At 47.5% G+C, this 15230-nt stretch overlaps 1 protein-coding gene across 4 annotated transcripts in view; it reads right to left on the bottom strand.

The window, feature by feature from the left end:
• The window catches only part of DISP1 (dispatched RND transporter family member 1), a 92272-nt gene extending 88150 nt beyond the window's left edge, over positions 1 to 4122 (bottom strand). The window contains exon 1 of one of the 4 annotated variants that reach the window (XM_073556760.1): positions 3869 to 4122. The gene's annotated coding sequence lies outside the window, so the exon portion shown is untranslated. Of the gene's footprint in view, positions 1 to 3363; positions 3383 to 3489; positions 3824 to 3868 lie in introns of those variants that run through there. The other 3 variants (XM_073556761.1, XM_073556762.1, XM_073556763.1) reach the window with 3 other exon arrangements.
• Positions 4123 to 15230: the final 11108 nt, after the last annotated feature.

Genomic DNA, 15230 nt, shown 5'->3' on the forward strand with positions numbered 1-15230 from the left:
AGAAGCCAAACATCAGTAGTCGGCAGTGCGCCTAAGGCCGGTTTCACATTAGCGCTTTTTAAGCGCACGCACGGCCGGGGGTAGCTCCGCCCCCGAGCCGGCTCTCTGCCCGGCGTGCCCGCCCCTTGCTTGTAGCGCCGCCTACTAGCGGACAGCGGCGCCTGCGATCGGCGCACCCTATCTTTAGCATAGGGTGCGCAGATCGTGCGCAGGCCGTGCGCTAGTTGCGCTTTGACCTGCGCTGCGCACTTTTGACGGTGCGCCGTGCGCTCCAAAATCCGTAGTTTGATTTTGGCGCGCACGGCGCACCGTCAAAAGTGCGCAGCGCAGGTCAAAGCGCAACTAGCGCACGGCCTGCGCACGATCTGCGCACCCTATGCTAAAGATAGGGTGCGCCGATCACAGGCGCCTCTGTCCGCTAATAGGCGGCGCTACAAGCAAGGGGCGGGCACGCCGGGCAGAGAGCCGGCTCGGGGGCGGAGCTACCCCCGGCCGTGCGTGCGCTTAAAAAGCGCTAATGTGAAACCGGCCTTAGAAGTCGGGTAACCTGTTCTTGGCTTCATGGCGTACTGATATGAAATGACGAAAGTCACGAATGCCCGAGAGTTGCCGAGTCGGTAGTGACGCCAGGAATTAAATAAGCTGTCAAGCCATCCATTTTCGACTTGGTGACAAGCTCCTCTTTATCCACCTGGCTATGCGGCCAGTTTACATTCTTGAACTTTAGTGTATTCCTCCCGTCCCTCCAAGAGCATTGCACGGCAAATAAGCCTCCTTACCTTGACAAGTCAGAGCTGGTATGTCACTCTCCACAAGGAGAAACCTTACCCCTTAGACCTCAGTCCAGAGCCTCTCACCTAGCCAAATCAGATCTCATAATTTGCACTGACGAGGGACAATGGCCCAAAACATGGTGTCTGCCAATTGAGATTCTGATCTGGCTTTTATCCCAAGTCATAACACAAGACTCGTTAAAGAGTTGATTGTGACTTGTAGGATCGCTGCTTCCAACAGGTGGCGCTATAGAGATCAAGTCCTCTTTCTCTCTGAAGAGGCAATTTGCATATTAAAAGTCACTCCAAGAGTCATAACTTTTAGAGTGAACTGAATTTTAGAAATTTACTCCTGAAAAAAAAAAAAAAAAATACGATTCTCCAGATCAGTACATTTATGGCGATACCAAACTTGTAAAGATTTTTTAAATTTAATTATTGGTTATAAAAAAAAAATAAAAATCCAGAAGATTGAAAATCCTGTTTGTTCCGAAACGCATAACCTTTTTATTTTTACGCCGGATGAGCTTTTCTTTTCCTGATACTAATTAGGGATACGTATTACATGTTGATCGCTTTTTGTTGCATTTTTATGGGGCTGCCATTGTCCTATTTTTTTTCAGCATTTACCGCATAGATGAACTGATAAATTTTATATTTTCATGGATCTGGCGATGCCAAATGTGTTTACTTTTTGAAAGTCATTAATTTTAAATGGGTAGGGGGCGATTCAAGTCTTTATACTTTTTTTTTTTTTTTTAATCTTTTTACTTTATTTTTTTAAGTCGATCACAAAAGCAACAAGAGGTCAAGAGATCAGGGGCCTCGCGATAAAGTGGGAAGGGGCCAATACAAGCAGCATCATTTGATTGACAGCCGCATTTAGCGCTACAATTCGTGATGAGCGTACGTGCACGGATAAGGCGTTATCTGGGCATGCTCAGGTCCTAATTGTCTTTGGCGTGCTCGAAAAATAGGTTCAAGTCCCCGCAGCTGCCTGAGTCGCTGCACATGAAGGGGTTGCCTAACAAACAGGATGTTGCACAGCTGCAGGGACTTGACTATATTATGTTATTCGAGCCCACCGAAGACACTCTGTTAGCACATGAGCATGCTCAGATAACACCTCATCCCATCACTAGTTACAATGCTGCCTGACAACCTTAATGAAAAGGCAGCTACTGGGAGAAAATGAATTTATTTCCTCCCAGGAGCTGCCAGCTTTCAGTCATGGGGGCGGTATCTTGAGCACGCCCTGGTACTTTGATTGACGGCTAGCTCGGCACAGAGGCAGTCTCTGCAATCGATGTGCTGGGGTGTGCACAAGTTGCTGCTCCCGCTATAGCGAGCAGAGCTATGAGCGATGACTGTTCTAATCAAGCAGAGGCGCTCGGTGCACCCTCGGGGCGGCCAAACTGTTCAGTGCACCTTTCCACCTCCTTGGTTTCCCCACCGGCTCCATTCCCCTCTTCTTTGATTGACAGCTCTGGATTTCTAGAGCCACAAGTGGACGGGGATAGATTAAGGGCTCATACTCACATGCGAGAAACTTGGAGGAGTCTCGCACCTCGATACCCGGCACTCGGATCGGAGTGTGCGGCTCCATGTATTTCTATGCAGTTGAACGCTCCGATCCGAGTGCCGGGTATTGAGGTGCGAGACTTGTCTGCATGTATGAGCCCTTAAGAAGTAGGTGGGAAGATGCGCAGAACTTTCGGCCACACCAAGGGTGCACCAAGGACTTTGTTTGAACAGTCATGTGCGACTTTCAGTGCTTTCTGCAACCATCCCCTCATACACCACTATGGAACACCCTGAAAAACAAAAATCCAAATATGTCAGAAATCATAGCGCTTCTTCACTTAAAAAAACGCATCAAACAAACGCAGAGTCAAATCTGCACCAAAAAATCAAATAAAACACAAAAAAAAAATTGGCACCGTATCAGTGCAGTCATGCAAAAGAAATGCAGAGATTGCACCGCGCGGCCGGTCCTGTCCCCACATTATAAATCGCTTCTTTTTTTATAGTGTGAATTTTCAAAAAATAAATATTAAGTAAAAAAAAAAAAGAAAAAAAAAAAAAAGTAAAAAATTATTTTCGTACAGTTTAAAGGTGGGGAACACAGAGACCCCCGTGTCACAAAGATGGTATTCTGTGTTCACTCAACAAGTAAAAAAAATCGATCCATTCAATATCAATAAAAAGTGTCATTTTAGCAGCCGAACCGCCCGGGGAGTTGGGGAACGTTCACACGGTCTTGGTTTTTTTGGCCTTTTTTCTGTTTGCCGTTACGGTAAAACGCTGCATTTTCTTTTTCCACCCAAAGTTTAAAAAAAAAAAATCCCATCAAGTTTGCAGTATGTGAACAATCCCCTACGGAGATAGTATTCTATTAGTTATACGTTGCTGGGAAAGCATGACGGTAAACCGCCAAAAACGTTTCCACCCAGCTTTCCCATACCACAGAACGACAGATCGGGAAAGCCCAAAGTATGGCTGGGTAACAGCAAGAAAAATGGCAAAAACTCTGCCACAGAAGAGCAGATCAGGAATGTGCAGGGAAAGTAAAGGTAACACCCTCACCTACCCAGCTTTCCCACACCACAGAACGACAGATCTGGAAAGAGCAGGGGAATGCTGGGTGACAGCCAATAAAAAGGCAAAAAACTGCCAGAGAAGAGCAGATCCGGAAAGTGCAGGGTAAAGTCCTCACCTACCCAGCTTTCCCAGGCCACAGAAGAGCAGATCCAGAAAGAGTGACGTCTGGCTGGGTGACAATCAGTGCAGCTTTGCAGAGTCCAGAGTGGCAGCCATGGCTAAAGCCAACCCAGAACCTCCAGGTCCCAGCTGCAGGCGGTGACGTCCTGCTGGGAGTTGTAGTACTACACCCGCCGCAGAGCGCCAGTCACAACTACACTCCTGAGCTGTGGAGACAATCTCACGTCAGACAATCACTTCTCTTCCTCTCTGGGACAAAAGGGAAAAGTTTTGTTTCTTTTCCTGATTTTCTCCTGCTCCCTGCGGCAGGAGGTGTGTGGCCAGGACTGCTGGCACCTGTAGTTCCCCAGCCCCTGACTCCCCGCCCCCCGTACCTGCTGTGTGTCCATGCTGCTGCTCACAGCCTCCTTGTCCCCCACATCCAGGCAGCTGTGGGCAGCTCATCGCCCCCGTGTGCCGCCTCCGGCTCCTCCTCCGCTCCCTGCACAGGAAGCCATGGAGCTTGTGCTTCCTGGGTCACTGCTCCCTGGGGCCGCGCACACAGCATGCACACAGCCGCACCATGCACACAGCCGCACCACGCAGCATGCACACAGCCGCAACACACAGCATGCACACAGCCGCACCACACAGCATGCACACAGCCGCACCACACAGCATGCACACAGCCGCACCACACAGCATGCACACAGCCGCACCATGCACAGGGAGATGGGTGCACCTTAACCCCTGCGGCTCTGGAGTGCAGGGTTCTCACTGCCTGGGGAGTGGGGGGCTTATAATGAGAAGGGGATTTGTGCGGTGGTCTCGGTGTGTCACAATCCAAGGAACATTCTTGGCCAACAGCAGTGATTCCGATCACCACCATTATGGGATGTATCCCAGGCAAGAAAAGAGCCAGCGGCCCTGTGCTGGGATCTGCTGGACTGCAGTGACACCTAGTGGTAGGAAAGGGGATTTACCATCTGCAATGACTACAAGGATGCCCATATTCGGGACTGTGGAGCCCAGTGTTGGTGCTGTGGGGTCCCAGGTGAAACACTGGGAGGCTATCACCTCTGGGGGCTCCTTATCAGACACAGCTGCTGCAAAAGTCTTTTATGATGAAAACATTTCTGGATGAAAATCCAACTGATTCTTGTTATACTGTCATGGAACCACGGCCTAAAGGCAAGAGTCCTGTTGTAAATGAGGTTCAGCAGCAGCTGAGGTGAATTATGAGGTTCTGCCGCAGCTGAGGTGTATTATGGGGTTCTGCAGCAGATGAGGTGTATTATGAGGTTCTGCAGCAGCTGAGACGTATTATGAGGTTCTGCAGCAGCTGAGCTGTATTATGAGGTTCTGCAGCAGCTGAGCTGTATTATGAGGTTCTGCAGCAGCTGAGCTGTATTATGAGGTTCTGCAGCAGCTGAGCTGTATTATGAGGTTCTGCAGCAGCTGAGCTGTATTATGAGGTTCTGCAGCAGCTGAGCTGTATTATGAGGTTCTGCAGCAGCTGAGGTGTATTATGAGGTTCTGCAGCAGCTGAGGTGTATTATGAGGTTCTGCAGCAGCTGAGGTGTATTATGAGGTTCTGCAGCAGCTGAGGTGTATTATGAGGTTCTGCAGCAGCTGTGGTGTATTATGAGGTTCTGTAGCAGCTGTGGTGTATTATGAGGTTCTGCAGCAGCTGTGGTGTATTATGAGGTTCTGCAGCAGCTGAGGTGTATTATGAGGTTCTGCAGCAGCTGAGGTGTATTATGAGGTTCTGCAGCAGCTGTGGTGAATTATGAGGTTCTGCAGCAGCTGAGGTGTATTATGAGGTTCTGCAGCAGCTGAGCTGTATTATGAGGTTCTGCAGCAGATGAGGTGTATTATGGGGTTCTGCAGCAGCTGAGGTGTATTATGAGGTTCTGCAGCAGCTGAGACGTATTATGAGGTTCTGCAGCAGCTGAGCTGTATTATGAGGTTCTGCAGCAGCTGAGCTGTATTATGAGGTTCTGTAGCAGCTGTGGTGTATTATGAGGTTCTGCAGCAGCTGAGCTGTATTATGAGGTTCTGCAGCAGCTGAGCTGTATTATGAGGTTCTGCAGCAGCTGAGCTGTATTATGAGGTTCTGCAGCAGCTGAGGTGTATTATGAGGTTCTGCAGCAGCTGAGGTGTATTATGAGGTTCTGCAGCAGCTGAGGTGTATACTATGAGGTTCTGCAGCAGCTGAGGTGTATTGTGAGGTTCTGCAGCAGCTGAGGTGTATTATGGGGTTCTGCAGCAGCTGAGGTGTATTATGAGGTTCTGTAGCAGCTGTGGTGTATACTATGAGGTTCTGCAGCAGCTGAGGTGTATTATGAGGTTCTGTAGCAGCTGTGGTGTATACTATGAGGTTCTGTAGCAGCTGAGGTGTATTATGAGGTTCTGCAGCAGCTGAGCTGTATTATGGGGTTCTGCAGCAGCTGAGGTGTATTATGAGGTTCTGCAGCAGCTGAGCTGTATTATGAGGTTCTGCAGCAGCTGAGGTGTATTATGAGGTTCTGCAGCAGCTGAGGTGTATTATGAGGTTCTGCAGCAGCTGAGCTGTATTATGAGGTTCTGCAGCAGCTGAGCTGTATTATGAGGTTCTGTAGCAGCTGTGGTGTATACTATGAGGTTCTGCAGCAGCTGAGGTGTATTATGAGGTTCTGCAGCAGCTGAGGTGTATTATGAGGTTCTGCAGCAGCTGAGGTGTATTATGAGGTTCTGCAGCAGCTGTGGTGTATTATGAGGTTCTGCAGCAGCTGAGGTGTATTATGAGGTTCTGCAGCAGCTGAGGTGTATTATGAGGTTCTGCAGCAGCTGTGGTGTATTATGAGGTTCTGCAGCAGCTGAGGTGTATTATGAGGTTCTGCAGCAGCTGAGGTGTATTATGAGGTTCTGCAGCAGCTGAGGTGTATTATGAGGTTCTGCAGCAGCTGAGGTGTATTATGAGGTTATGCAGCAGCTGAGACGTATTATGAGGTTCTGCAGCAGCTGAGGTGTATTATGAGGTTCTGCAGCAGCTGAGGTGTATTATGAGGTTCTGCAGCAGCTGAGGTGTATTATGAGGTTCTGCAGCAGCTGAGGTGTATTATGAGGTTCTGCAGCAGCTGAGGTGTATTATGAGGTTCTGCAGCAGCTGAGGTGTATTATGAGGTTCTGCAGCAGCTGAAGTGTATTATGAGGTTCTGCAGCAGCTGAGGTGTACTATGAGGTTATGCAGCTGAGACGTATTATGAGGTTCTGCAGCAGATGAGGTGTATTATGGGGTTCTGCAGCAGATGAGGTGTATTATGAGGTTCTGCAGCAGATGAGGTGTATTATGGGGTTCTGCAGCAGCTGAGGTGTATTATGATGTTCTGCAGCGGCTGAGGTGTAATATGAGGTTCTGCAGCAGCTGAGGTGTATTATGGGGTTCTGCAGCAGATGAGGTGTATTATGAGGTTCTGCAGCAGCTGTGGTGTATTATGAGGTTCTGCAGCAGCTGTGGTGTATTATGAGGTTCTGCAGCAGCTGAGGTGTATTATGAGGTTCTGCAGCAGCTGAGGTGTATTATGAGGTTCTGCAGCAGCTGAGGTGTATTATGAGGTTCTGCAGCAGATGAGGTGTATTATGAGGTTCTGCAGCAGCTGAGGTGTATTATGAGGTTATGCAGCAGCTGAGGTGTATTATGAGGTTCTGCAGCAGCTGAGCTGTATTATGAGGTTCTGCAGCAGCTGAGGTGTATTATGAGGTTCTGCAGCAGCTGAGGTGTATTATGGGGTTCTGCAGCAGCTGAGGTGTATTATGGGGTTCTGCAGCAGCTGAGGTGTATTATGAGGTTCTGCAGCAGCTGAGGTGAATTATGAGGTTCTGCAGCAGCTGAGGTGTATTATGGGGTTCTGCAGCAGCTGAGCTGTATTATGATGTTCTGCAGCAGCTGAGCTGTATTATGATGTTCTGCAGCAGCTGAGGTGTATTATGGGGTTCTGCAGCAGCTGAGGTGTATTATGGGGTTCTGCAGCAGCTGAGGTGTATTATGATGTTCTGCAGCAGCTGAGGTGTATTATGATGTTCTGCAGCAGCTGAGGTGTATTATGAGGTTCTGCAGCAGCTGAGGTGTATTATGATGTTCTGCAGCAGCTGAGGTGTAATATGAGGTTCTGCAGCAGCTGAGGTGTATTATGGGGTTCTGCAGCAGATGAGGTGTACTATGAGGTTCTGCAGCAGATGAGGTGTATTATGATGTTCTGCAGCAGCTGAGGTGTATTATGGGGTTCTGCAGCAGCTGAAGTGTATTATGATGTTCTGCAGCAGCTGAGGTGTATTATGAGGTTCTGCAGCAGCTGAGGTGTATTATGGTGTTCTGCAGCAGCTGAGGTGTAATATGAGGTTCTGCAGCAGCTGAGGTGTATTATGGGGTTCTGCAGCAGATGAGGTGTACTATGAGGTTCTGCAGCAGATGAGGTGTATTATGAGGTTCTGCAGCAGCTGTGGTGTATTATGAGGTTCTGCAGCAGCTGTGGTGTATTATGAGGTTCTGCAGCAGCTGAGGTGTATTATGAGGTTCTGCAGCAGCTGAGGTGTATTATGAGGTTCTGCAGCAGCTGAGGTGTATTATGAGGTTCTGCAGCAGATGAGGTGTATTATGAGGTTCTGCAGCAGCTGAGGTGTATTATGAGGTTCTGCAGCAGATGAGATGTATTATGAGGTTCTGCAGCAGCTGAGGTGTATTATGGGGTTCTGCAGCAGCTGAGGTGTATTATGGGGTTCTGCAGCAGCTGAGGTGTATTATGAGGTTCTGCAGCAGCTGAGGTGTATTATGAGGTTATGCAGCAGCTGAGGTGTATTATGAGGTTATGCAGCAGCTGAGGTGTATTATGAGGTTCTGCAGCAGCTGAGGTGTATTATGAGGTTCTGCAGCAGCTGAGCTGTATTATGAGGTTCTGCAGCAGCTGAGCTGTATTATGAGGTTCTGCAGCAGCTGAGGTGTATTATGAGGTTCTGTAGCAGCTGTGGTGTATACTATGAGGTTCTGCAGCAGCTGAGGTGTATTATGAGGTTCTGTAGCAGCTGTGGTGTATACTATGAGGTTCTGCAGCAGCTGAGGTGTATTATGAGGTTCTGCAGCAGCTGAGGTGTATTATGGGGTTCTGCAGCAGCTGAGGTGTATTATGAGGTTCTGCAGCAGCTGAGCTGTATTATGAGGTTCTGCAGCAGCTGAGGTGTATTATGAGGTTCTGCAGCAGCTGAGGTGTATTATGAGGTTCTGCAGCAGCTGAGGTGTATTATGAGGTTCTGCAGCAGCTAAGGTGTATTATGAGGTTCTGCAGCAGCTGAGGTGTATTATGAGGTTCTGCAGCAGCTGAGCTGTATTATGAGGTTCTGCAGCAGCTGAGGTGTATACTATGAGGTTCTGCAGCAGCTGAGGTGTATTATGAGGTTCTGCAGCAGCTGAGGTGTATTATGAGGTTCTGCAGCAGCTGAGGTGTATTATGAGGTTCTGCAGCAGCTGAGGTGTATTATGAGGTTCTGCAGCAGCTGAGGTGTATTATGAGGTTCTGCAGCAGCTGAGGTGTATTATGAGGTTCTGCAGCAGATGAGGTGTATTATGTGGTTCTGCAGCAGATGAGGTGTATTATGTGGTTCTGCAGCAGATGAGGTGTATTATGGGGTTCTGCAGCAGATGAGGTGTATTATGAGGTTCTGCAGCAGATGAGGTGTATTATGTGGTTCTGCAGCAGATGAGGTGTATTATGTGGTTCTGCAGCAGATGAGGTGTATTATGTGGTTCTGCAGCAGATGAGGTGTATTATGAGGTTCTGCAGCAGATGAGGTGTATTATGAGGTTCTGCAGCAGCTGAGGTGTATTATGAGGTTCTGCAGCAGCTGAGGTGTATTATGAGGTTCTGCAGCAGCTGAGGTGTATTATGAGGTTCTGCAGCAGCTGAGGTGTATTATGAGGTTCTGCAGCAGCTGAGGTGTATTATGTGGTTCTGCAGCAGATGAGGTGTATTATGAGGTTCTGCAGCAGCTGAGGTGTATTATGAGGTTCTGCAGCAGCTGAGGTGTATTATGAGGTTCTGCAGCAGCTGAGGTGTATTATGAGGTTCTGCAGCAGCTGAGGTGTATTATGAGGTTCTGCAGCAGCTGAGGTGTATTATGAGGTTCTGCAGCAGATGAGGTGTATTATGAGGTTCTGCAGCAGCTGAGGTGTATTATGAGGTTCTGCAGCAGATGAGGTGTATTATGTGGTTCTGCAGCAGATGAGGTGTATTATGAGGTTCTGCAGCAGATGAGGTGTATTATGAGGTTCTGCAGCAGATGAGGTGTATTATGAGGTTCTGCAGCAGCTGTGGTGTATTATGGGGTTCTGCAGCAGATGAGGTGTATTATGAGGTTCTGCAGCAGATGAGGTGTATTATGAGGTTCTGCAGCAGCTGAGGTGTATTATGAGGTTCTGCAGCAGCTGAGGTGTATTATGAGGTTCTGCAGCAGCTGAGGTGTATTATGAGGTTCTGCAGCAGCTGAGGTGTATTATGAGGTTCTGCAGCAGCTGAGGTGTATTATGAGGTTCTGCAGCAGCTGAGGTGTATTATGAGGTTCTGCAGCAGCTGAGGTGTATTATGAGGTTCTGCAGCAGCTGAGGTGTATTATGAGGTTCTGCAGCAGCTGAGGTGTATTATGAGGTTCTGCAGCAGCTGAGGTGTATTATGAGGTTCTGCAGCAGATGAGGTGTATTATGAGGTTCTGCAGCAGCTGAGGTGTATTATGAGGTTCTGCAGCAGATGAGGTGTATTATGTGGTTCTGCAGCAGATGAGGTGTATTATGAGGTTCTGCAGCAGATGAGGTGTATTATGAGGTTCTGCAGCAGATGAGGTGTATTATGAGGTTCTGCAGCAGCTGTGGTGTATTATGTGGTTCTGCAGCAGATGAGGTGTATTATGAGGTTCTGCAGCAGATGAGGTGTATTATGAGGTTCTGCAGCAGCTGAGGTGTATTATGAGGTTCTGCAGCAGCTGAGGTGTATTATGAGGTTCTGCAGCAGCTGAGGTGTATTATGAGGTTCTGCAGCAGCTGAGGTGTATTATGAGGTTCTGCAGCAGCTGAGGTGTATTATGAGGTTCTGCAGCAGCTGAGGTGTATTATGTGGTTCTGCAGCAGATGAGGTGTATTATGAGGTTCTGCAGCAGCTGAGGTGTATTATGAGGTTCTGCAGCAGCTGAGGTGTATTATGAGGTTCTGCAGCAGCTGAGGTGTATTATGAGGTTCTGCAGCAGCTGAGGTGTATTATGAGGTTCTGCAGCAGATGAGGTGTATTATGAGGTTCTGCAGCAGCTGAGGTGTATTATGAGGTTCTGCAGCAGATGAGGTGTATTATGTGGTTCTGCAGCAGATGAGGTGTATTATGAGGTTCTGCAGCAGATGAGGTGTATTATGAGGTTCTGCAGCAGATGAGGTGTATTATGAGGTTCTGCAGCAGCTGTGGTGTATTATGAGGTTCTGCAGCAGATGAGGTGTATTATGAGGTTCTGCAGCAGCTGAGGTGTATTATGGGGTTCTGCAGCAGATGAGGTGTATTATGAGGTTCTGCAGCAGATGAGGTGTATTATGAGGTTCTGCAGCAGCTGAGGTGTATTATGAGGTTCTGCAGCAGATGAGGTGTATTATGAGGTTCTGCAGCAGCTGAGGTGTATTATGAGGTTCTGCAGCAGATGAGGTGTATTATGAGGTTCTGCAGCAGATGAGGTGTATTATGAGGTTCTGCAGCAGATGAGGTGTATTATGAGGTTCTGCAGCAGCTGAGCTGTATTATGAGGTTCTGCAGCAGCTGTGGTGTATTATGGGGTTCTGCAGCAGCTGAGGTATGGGTGCATTGACGTAGAGGCTACAGAAGGTAAACAGTGCAAGATGTTTAATGAAACCTAATTCTGAAAATTATTTTTAGCCTCAGATATGTATATTTACTATTTAAGTAAAAAAAAACACAAACCTTATATATTCTAAATGGGCGCAGTCATATGCTGATAGAAATCAGACCGATATATTGGTCACAGTCAGGTCAGGAGATTCCCCCCCCCCCCGGTCTGTGCAGTGTGGTCCAATTTATATGGACGTCTGAGTGCGTCCACAGAATCACAACTGTAGTACTCTCTATGACCACCAGGTGGCGATGTTACAAGGTTTTTTGTTTTTTTACTTTTTTATTCTTTTTTATCCATTTTCTATCACCGTAGTTTTTGCCCTGATTGATTAAATCCGCGCAGAAAACCTGAATCGCTGCCTTCACACTCCGCAGAGGCGTCATTAGGGAATAAATCTCATTGCAGAATGTTCCCTTAGAAAAGCTCCTAGAATTTGGGAAGTCAATCAGGTGACATTATAAGAACAGAAGTCGCTCAGTCACAGCAATGAGCGGGTGAAATAAAGACTTTGTACAAAGCCCGACGGTATCAGCGGCTTTTTACTCCAGAGAACAAGTATTTGGCTGTGAAGACGTTATCCTGGTGACGAACGAATGAAGAACGTCCTGATCTCGGAGAATAGGGATGAGATATTCGCTATCACTGGGAACAATGGCGGACGCCGCGCTGAATGGAGACGTAACGGTATCTATTACCCGGAGATCACACAGAGGGCGGATAACGACCATATTCTACAAGACCCTACGTCAAGGGACGTGACGTCACCTCCTCACACCGTCCTCCGATCACGTACTCAGCCCTGGTTTGTGCCAAGTTTTTTGGTCCCCGCCTTTTTTTTTTTTGCAACGTCCATCTCGGGATCAGCGGTGGTCCCAGGGATCAGAACCTACAGATAGGGGATACCTTCAAAAACTTGGCACAAACCTTATAAGGGTGTGTGCAGACGCTGCGGAATCCGCTGCGGATAAATCCGCATGGATTTTGCAAAAACCGCAGATAAACCGCAGGTCAAAAGACCTGCGGATTATCTGCGGTTTGGTCCTGCGGATTCACCATGGAGATAGGAACCCGCTGCGGATTCCGCAGAAAGAATTGACATGTCACTTCTTTCTGCGGTTTCAAAACCGCAGCAAATCAGCGTGGATTTTTCCGCAACGTCTACACAGCGATTTTTTTTTTACCATTCATTTGAATGGTACTGTACACCACAGCTAAAACTGCTGCGGCTCCGCAGCGGCCAAAAACACAGCGGAATCCGCAGCGTGTGCACATACCCTTATAGTCCATTGGCTCCATCCGCACCATCACATCGTGACCCAGCCCTGAAATCTACATCCTAACGGCATGGATTGTACAGAAGCGGCCTCTCCTTAAATACTTTGCGATGCTGGTGACTCTATTCCTTCCATGTTTTTTTCCACGTGGGAGCCTCTCATAGATGGGCAGTTTTATCCCAGGGATTGGTGGTCGTCCCAGTGCGGGATTAATCACTATTATTATGGGGCCCCTATGGTAACACAGGTGAGATGTAGGAATAGCGGGGCCCCACGGTATCTGCGACTTGTATAGCGAGTGTCCTTCTAGGTGCAGATTTGTGGATTGCAGTTGTGCTTTTCCTGATATCACACAACACATCCCGAGCTCAGACACAATTGGATCATTGTCTGCGGAAGCAGCGAGAAGGCGACCCTTTCTGGAGATGGCACCGTGGCCTTTCCCGCTGCCGACAATGGACGTCTCTTGTACAGGGCGGCTTCCTGCATATGTCCAACCTGTGACGCCTTCAGCACCTTGACAGGGAACTGTCAGGCCATGCTGGGAGTTGTAGTTTTGCCACAAATTGAAAACCTTTGACTTGTATTCCAAGACTACCCCTCATTGATACAAGTCCAGGAGAAGGCAGAGTGGCTTTCCCCACATTGCATCGTAATGGTGTTTTGCAGCAAGCTGCGAGTCTCCTCACCAAGATACACTTTTATGGTGCGGTTTTCTGGTCAAAAATAGCATAAAAGCCGTCCCACCGTGGACAAGGTGACCCTGATCGGGACCATCCTACACTATCTGATATTAAAAACCTTACCATGTGTCAGAGCTGACCTCAGTGTGTGAATACGGGCAGACAAAAGGACCAGGTCCCGACCTGTGGACACCAGTCTGGAGAAGCTTTTAAATGTAATTTCCAGCTCGAGGGAGGGAGGCCGGAATGCAAAAATACAGAGGAAAAAAACCCACAAAAATTGAGCTTTTAAGTTGGTATACATGCAGCACCTGAACCTCAGTGTGTGAATAAGGGCAGTCAGTGTGATCAGCAGTGCTAAATGGGTGCGGTTGGGGCATGGACATGAGTGTGACTAGTTGTGAAATGGGTGTGGTCAGGGGAGTGGCCTAAAATTTGCCGCCGCCGCGCGCCACAGCCTTTGTCCCTCTTTTCCTTCTTCAAAAGTTGGGAGATATGCAAATGTGCATTTGAGGATGGGTCAGACAAGCTTTTCACACAACCAGATCTCTGTTTCTGCTTTGTTTCTGATCGATCGCCTCCCCGATTTGGTCAACACTGGCAAATGTCTCCCCTATCGCTCTCCCGAAAGACGGGGTTTCCACAACACTACTTATGTAACTTCTTTTAGCCGCTTCAGGGTTCAGAAACCCTCTAGTGGCTAAAAAAGTAAGATAGTAGAAAGTAACAAATGAAATAAAAATTATGCTTTTATTTTTTACAAATATTACTTTTATTTGCCATTCCACAGCTGAAAAATAAAAAAAAAAGTATTTCTTTGGTCTATACTATAAAATATTAACATCTTTAAGAAAATATTGTCATTTCCTAAAATTACCTCTACTCTCCACATAGAGGAAGCAGCCATTGTATTTACTGACGCTTGGCGTGGTTTAAAGGAGTTTTCAGGTTTAGAGTCTCACACTCAAGCCTGTCATCAATTTGATCAATAAGCCAACACCGAGGTCTGAAATATCAGGTCTGTGAAGAACTGCAGTGTGCGCCATGTAATGCTTCATCTCCCCTGTGGTGGCGCTACCAGGGAAGTAAACATTTTGTTAATGGGATCCCCTTACCGATTAATCTTTGAAGTAAAAGTTAAAGGGGTTGTCCACTTTGGACAATCTCTTTTTGTTAGACAAAGCCCATAAAAAAAATGACCTAAGCAAAGGATTATCTATTTCTGGAGTCCCCAGTGATTGGTTGTGATTTGGGATGAAACTTGGTAGTAAGTGTTTCATTTCACCGCAGCGTAAGTGTTTCATTTCACCACTGGGGACATCAAGAATTACACACTTCGCATTGAAATCGTTGGCCTGTCCACATAATGCATGGGCTTTCTGGATCCTACACAGTGAGGGGATACATTTTGTAGCCACCCTGAGATCTGACTCATAAATGAGGTCCTGAAAAGGTTCTCAGAATTTCTAAATAGGACATTCGGCTTCTAAACCAGACAGTCCCTTTAAAGACAATCCCCACTTATTAGAAGGGAACCATAACAATAATCTGATCACACAGCTAAGGACCACCAGAAATTGACTTTTATCGGAAAACTTATAAGTGTGTAGTTTCCTACAGCTCCTCCACAGGGAAAATGAAGAATTACACCACAGTGCTCATTCACATAAATGGGCCGTCCATATGATGCAGGACAAGGCCGGTCCTCCACAATGAGACGCTCTTTGTAACCACTCTCCGCTGTGGCCAAGAGATGAGGATCCTGAACAAAAGACTTCCCTCTATTAACTCACAATTTCCTAAAGCGTTTTCTACACTGGACAAATCCTCTCATTTTTAATGATCCAGTCTGCTCTTCCGGTAAATATGGCTGCCTCTTCTGTGAG

The sequence above is a fragment of the Dendrobates tinctorius genome, unplaced genomic scaffold, assembly GCF_039654945.1.
Source record: "Dendrobates tinctorius isolate UK_male_01 unplaced genomic scaffold, ASM3965494v1 ptg000239l, whole genome shotgun sequence".
Taxonomy (NCBI): Eukaryota; Metazoa; Chordata; class Amphibia; order Anura; family Dendrobatidae; genus Dendrobates; species Dendrobates tinctorius.